This window comes from Pelobates fuscus, chromosome 5, assembly GCF_036172605.1.
Source record: "Pelobates fuscus isolate aPelFus1 chromosome 5, aPelFus1.pri, whole genome shotgun sequence".
Classification (NCBI taxonomy): Eukaryota; Metazoa; Chordata; class Amphibia; order Anura; family Pelobatidae; genus Pelobates; species Pelobates fuscus.
The window spans coordinates 170,093,823-170,099,822 of record NC_086321.1 but is presented as its reverse complement, the minus strand read 5'-3'; the positions used below and the strand labels follow the sequence as shown (position 1 = coordinate 170,099,822).

Below are 6,000 nucleotides of genomic sequence, written 5' to 3'. Positions count from 1 at the left end.
CTGTGTGTGTGTCTGTGTGTGAGTGTCTGTGTGTGAGTGTCTGTGTATGAGTGAGTGTGTGAGTGTCTGTATGTGTCTCTGTGTGAGTGAGTGAGTGTGTGCGTGAGTGAGTGTATGTGTGTCTGTGAGTGACTGTGTGTCTGTGAGTGACTGTGTGAGTGAGTGTATGTGTGTCTGTGAGTGACTGAGTGTGTGCGTGAGTGAGTGTATGTGTGTCTGTGAGTGACTGTGAGTGTGTGCGTGAGTGAGTGTATGTGTGTCTGTGAGTGATTGTATGAGTGTTGCATGTGAGTGTGTCAGTGTATGTGTGTGTCTGTCAGTGTGTGTTTGTGAGTGTCTGTCAAATCAGTGAGAGTATATTTGTCATTGAGTCTGTGTGTGACTATCAGTGTGTCTGTCAATGAGTGTCAATCAGTGTGTGTGTGTGTCAGATCAGTGAGTCTCTGTGTTTGTCGTTGAGTGTGTGTGACTGTCAGAAGAACACTAAGGGACAGGGAAGGGAGGGGACCAATAATGGACGGGGACAGGGGCTGGTTAAGAGGCACATAGGTGAAGATGTTATTTTTGAATTGGGGGGGGGGGGCGGAAAAATACATCTTCGCCTATGTACCCAAAAATCCTTGCACCGGCCCTGAATATAGACACATGCAAAATAATACATATTCGGATGAGGAATGTACAAGCAAATTATACTCTGAATGGTAATGTGTTAGGGGAAAACAATACAAGTGAAGAACTAGGGAATGGTTATAAAGAAAATATAATTTTGAATTTGAATAAATCAGTAGTAAGATCCCATCTTAATTATTTGTGCAACTTTGGTCACCTGTTTAAAAAAAAAAAAAAAAAGAAGTGAAAGAACTAAAAAGTAGAAGTGGTCTAAAAATGGAAGAAATTCTAGAAAATGTTAATGATAAAGTGGGTGCCTATAGTGTCCCTTTAAGTGACCTTCAATAACATTAGGCAATAATTCAGAATTGCTGCAAAATTGGGACCAATCTGAATCGATTTTAATGTGCTTACTCTTTACAAGCGCCATTTGTTCCTGGCCCTTTATTTCACCTTTTCACTCACAGGTACATATATATTTTCATACATATCAACACATACTCACCAAAAGGATAGTCCATATATGTTTTCTGTAGAAAATACTGCTTGAATTCATAGGAACAATATGTAATGTATATTGAAGCAAAGTTAAAATTTTCTTCTTTTTTTTATGTGGAAGTAAATGTATAATTCAATTTCTCTGGCACACTCAGTTAGCATTCAGGACAAGGTACAAATAACTTGTGGTAAAACAAAAGTGAAATAAAATGTCCACAGAACAGATCCATCTATAGATTGTAAGCCTTTTAACCCAGCATAAGGTGTGTTGGTTATTAATAAATGAAAATAATAGTGGGAATAAGAGAGGATGTATATGACACACATTAAACTGTTACTGAAAAGGTTCTTATTAGAAACACTCCATAGGAACCATCAAGTATTGAAGCACATATCTCTATCTGCGATTTAAATCCTATTCAAATGAGCAATCTGGAAAAAATAAAAAGACGCAAGGGGTTTATATTCATTACCATATGTTTTGCTTATCATATAACATGTTAAGTATCCCTCCTCTCTTCTAAGTGTTGCTGTTTGCAAACTAATTATGAAGCCATTAGAAATCAGAAAGACAAACATGGGCAGCGATTTTAAAGGAAAGCTATGATATTTTCCTGCGTACACCCTTATACTAATACTAGCAGCTATCTGTAGTGTTAAAGAGAACCTGTCATTTTACCTATAGTGACAGCACCTCATTCACTCACCCAAGGAAACATTATTGAAACACTTACTGGGGTGAGGTGTGTAGCCCAAATAAGTATAAAACAAATTTACTTCTGCAGCACTTCCTAACCCTGGGCATCATCGTCACCCTATGATGTTGATAGGGCACATGTGCATGGTTGGGCATCCATACCTCCGAAGTCTCACTATTTAGGAGGGACAGTCCCAATTTTGGGTGCAAACCCCTTTGTCCCTCTTTTCTATCCTAATGTCCCTCTTTTCTAGGAGCTGGATTGGAATATCGTTTTTGTGTCTTAGTGTGCATAACAGAGCGCCACGGCTATAACATTCACAGCCATGTGTCCTTAAACTACAATAAATGTGTTTAGAAATCAGTCTGTATAAAAAAGATACATTGTTCTTGTTCTAAATACATTTTAGTTGCATAAACTGTGCTCTGCTGTAATTTCTTGTTTGTATATTCTGCTATTGACCATGGTTTGTTTCTTGATATTGTATACTTCTGTAACCCTGACCTGGCACGTTGATACGTTTTCCTGATTTTCTGTATTACAGAGCTAGGTTAATATCTACGTTTATTCTGTCTTTGTTTCTTTGACATTGGTAAGTATTTGAGTATGTTTTTCTCTCTTTTGTACGCTAAGCTCAGCCACTCTAAGGCGCGGTAATATGTCTATTCTACTTGTCTTTATTTGTTGTCCTAAGTTCTGCCTTTTAGGGAATACTAACAGTGACAGTCTTAAAGAGCACCCAGTGCTAACATTTAGCTAGCTTTAAAGTTGAATATAAAAAGCAGGATGTGACAGTTTCCTTTTAATAACTTTGTTGTAAATGCTAAGATTATGTTTAGGGGCGGGGGTACATTTTAGTGGCCTATACATTCTTCCAATGCCTTTCAAGACAGATGGCTTTCCTCACCTACATGTAAGGACCACACTAAATGGAAGTTTTAATGTTTTCAAAAACATCCGTAAGTCATACCTGAAAACCACCCTCTTCCTGTGTTTTTCAGGAAACAAGGTTTAGGCTGTTAAAGTAGGTGGGTTAGAACATAAAGTAGGCTTGATCAATAAAAAAAACAAATGTCTGGGTGGGGGTGAGGAGCAGTTAAGGTTCTTGTTGTTATTGCTTTATAGATGGAGATAACCATGACTGATGTAACTGTACCTGTGTACACAGAACTTCTGAGGGAGGCTGACAAGCAAGACATGGGATATCTCTCATGGCTGGAGGGGAGTGACACATGACTAAAGGATAAACTGGTAATTTATTAATGATATACATTGAAATTTTAATTATTTAAAATTAAATGTATATATATATATATATACATATATATATATATATACATATTTTTTTGTCTTAAATATTAGCATAAAAGCATAAAAATCTTTTTGTGTCACATACTGTAGGTTTGGCAAAAATGGATAAAAATAGTCTAACATAATGCGTAAAGGACAACTTTCACTTCACTGGTGTTTACATCATTTAATAAAACATTGAAAATCAACTCGAATTTGAACTAAAGGATTCCTCTAACCTTTTTTATCCTGTTTAAATAATGATTGTTGGGTAGTGATTTCGCGAACATAAAATTTTCGGTTCGCGAACGGCGAATGCGAACTTCCGCAAATGTTCGCGAACGGGCGAACCGGACGAACCGCCATAGACTTCAATGGGCAGGCGAGTTTTAAAACCCACAGGGACTCTTTCTGGCCACAATAGTGATGGAAACGTTGTTTCAAGGGGACTAACACCTGGACTGTGGCGTGCCGGAGGGGGATCCATGGCAAAACTCCCATGGAAAATTACATAGTTAATGCAGAGTCTGGTTTTAATCCATAAAGGGCATAAATCACCTAACATTCCTAAATTGTTTGGAATAACGTGCTTTAAAACATCAGGTATGATGTTGTATCGATCAGGTAGTGTAAGGGTTACGCCCGCTTCACAGTGACAGACCAAACTTCCCGTTTAACGCACCGCAAACAACCGCGAACAGTCCATTTGCACAAACGCAAACTCCCCATTTGCACAAGGTTGGATACCAAGCTAGCCATGTCCCGTTCCTTGTCCTCACTGATGTCATTGAAGGTCTCTTCCTCCACCCAGCCACGTACAACACCAAGGGTCCCCGAAAGGTGACAACAAGCCCCCTGGGACGCCTGCTGTGTTTGGTCTTCCACCTCCTCAAAGCCACCTTCCTCCTTTGACTCCTCTTCTTCAGACTCCTCTCTCTGCATTGCCTCTCTCTGCATTATTATAAGGTGTGTTAAGTAGTACTATTCCTTTTTTTTTTTATTCTTTATTTATTCCAGTACAAGACATTACAAGCACTACACATACAGCAACATAGGATTTTGAATAAACAAGCATGTACACTGTGATCATGACATGTTACAGTAGCAAAATGAGTTAACAGGCAAGGTCACCCAAATCCCGTAACCAGAGACTGCTAGGTGCAATTACGTCTCAAATTTTCAAGGTAAGTCGCAACTCCATGTAAGCTTGGATATCCCGCCTGGGTTTTAATGGTATATAAAACAGTAAACAGAAAACATATGATAAATGATGACCGCACACGTATTTCCAAAAGAATAATAGGGATAATACGACAGTGCTTAGTACAGGAGCGTATCATCTTTACCACGATTCTATTGTTACCCGCTTGTATTTCCAACATGTGCGATCGGGCCAGAAAATAAGGAGCTAAGAGTTGAAAGAGAAAGAAAGAATAGAGGAAGTGCCTTGAAAGTCCGAGGTCTTAGAGAAGGGGGTGGAGGGAACAGTGGGGGGGGGGGGGGGGTGAGTCCGAGGAGTGTTGCCCGATAAAAAGGTGTCTTGAATAGTTTGCTATCCTGTCGCCGCTTACCCCCACAGGAGTCTGCATCATCTCTGCCCGTGGCCAAGTCAAGTCAATATAATGCACCACCTTTCTCAAATGACCCCAGAGGTGAGTTTGGAAGCCCTAACTCACCCTTCCTATTTCAGTCGCTTGCAGTGCTATTTGTCCAGGGGCTCCAGATTTTATCGAATTCCTGCATTGTCCCCCTGACCTGTGCCGTTAGCTTATCCATCAGGAAAGTATCTTTTATTTTCTGTTTTACCATCGCTATTGTAGGAGTCTCCCTCTGCAGCCACACCTGCGCTAGGGCTCTTCTAGCCGCCAGGTTTATTTTTTTGGATGAGGGTTTGCTCCATTTTTGTCCATCCATCCATGGATCTGGACAACAGATACACCCATGGGTCTAGTTTCACCTCTCTATCAAAAACTTCTCGCTGCAAAGCAGCAATCCGTTTCCAATAGGTTTGTGCCTCCAGACATTCCCACCACATGTGTATATATGTACCCTTAAGACCACAGCCTCTCCAGCACAGGTCCGTCGGGTTTTTACCCATTCGGTACAGCTTCACTGGGGTGGTGTACCACCTAAATAATGTCTTATAGGATTGTTCCTGCAAGGAGACGCACACTAAAGATTTTGCAGCAGCCTCCCATATATCTTGCCATTCTATACCCTCCAAAACCTCATTGAGATCAGCTTCTCACTGATTTGTATATGTGATATCTCCCTATTCTAGTGTGTGTGTGCTCAGGTGAGAATACAAACAGGAAATGAGGCCTGTTGGGAATTGTTCCCTCTTACACATCCTTTCATAAAACGTCAATTGGGTCAGCGCGGCCGCCTTGATCCAGGGGTCTCGGGCGAAATCTCTAAGCTGGAGATACCAGAAATAATCAAAGGGACGTAGTGGAGCTCTGCTTTTTAGCGCATCGAACGTGATAAAGGAGCCATTTTCAAACATTTCGCACAGTCTCTGCAGCCCCGTGCTTTCGATACCTTTTAAGTCTCGGGGACGCATGCCCGGCATAAATGCCTTGTTTCTTAAGAATGGGGTCATGGGCGACGGGACGGAGGTCAGTCCGTATTTAATGGCGGCGGCGTCCCAAACTTTAAGGGAGTTGCGTATCGCTGGGCATACCATTTGATCAATTGGTCTTTGTTCCTTAGGAGTCCACATAAGGAACTGGGGCATGTCTGGGCCCATCAATGAGGATTCCAGATCCACCCACCTCCTCTCTTCTGGGGGTGAGTGCCATAGTGCGATTTGGGCCAATTGAGCCGCCACGTAATAATAGTAAAGGTTTGGAAGGCTAAGGCCTCCTCTATCCTTAGCTCTATAGAGGACATTACGGGAGATCCT

General features: G+C 41.1%; 1 protein-coding gene across 1 annotated transcript in view; it reads left to right on the top strand.

The window, feature by feature from the left end:
• The first annotated feature begins 3,004 nt into the window (after positions 1–3,004).
• Positions 3,005–6,000, top strand: part of FAM222A (family with sequence similarity 222 member A) — a 112,550-nt gene continuing 109,554 nt past the window's right edge. The window contains exon 1 of the mRNA XM_063454667.1: positions 3,005–3,056. The gene's annotated coding sequence lies outside the window, so the exon portion shown is untranslated. The remainder of the gene's footprint in view (positions 3,057–6,000) is intronic.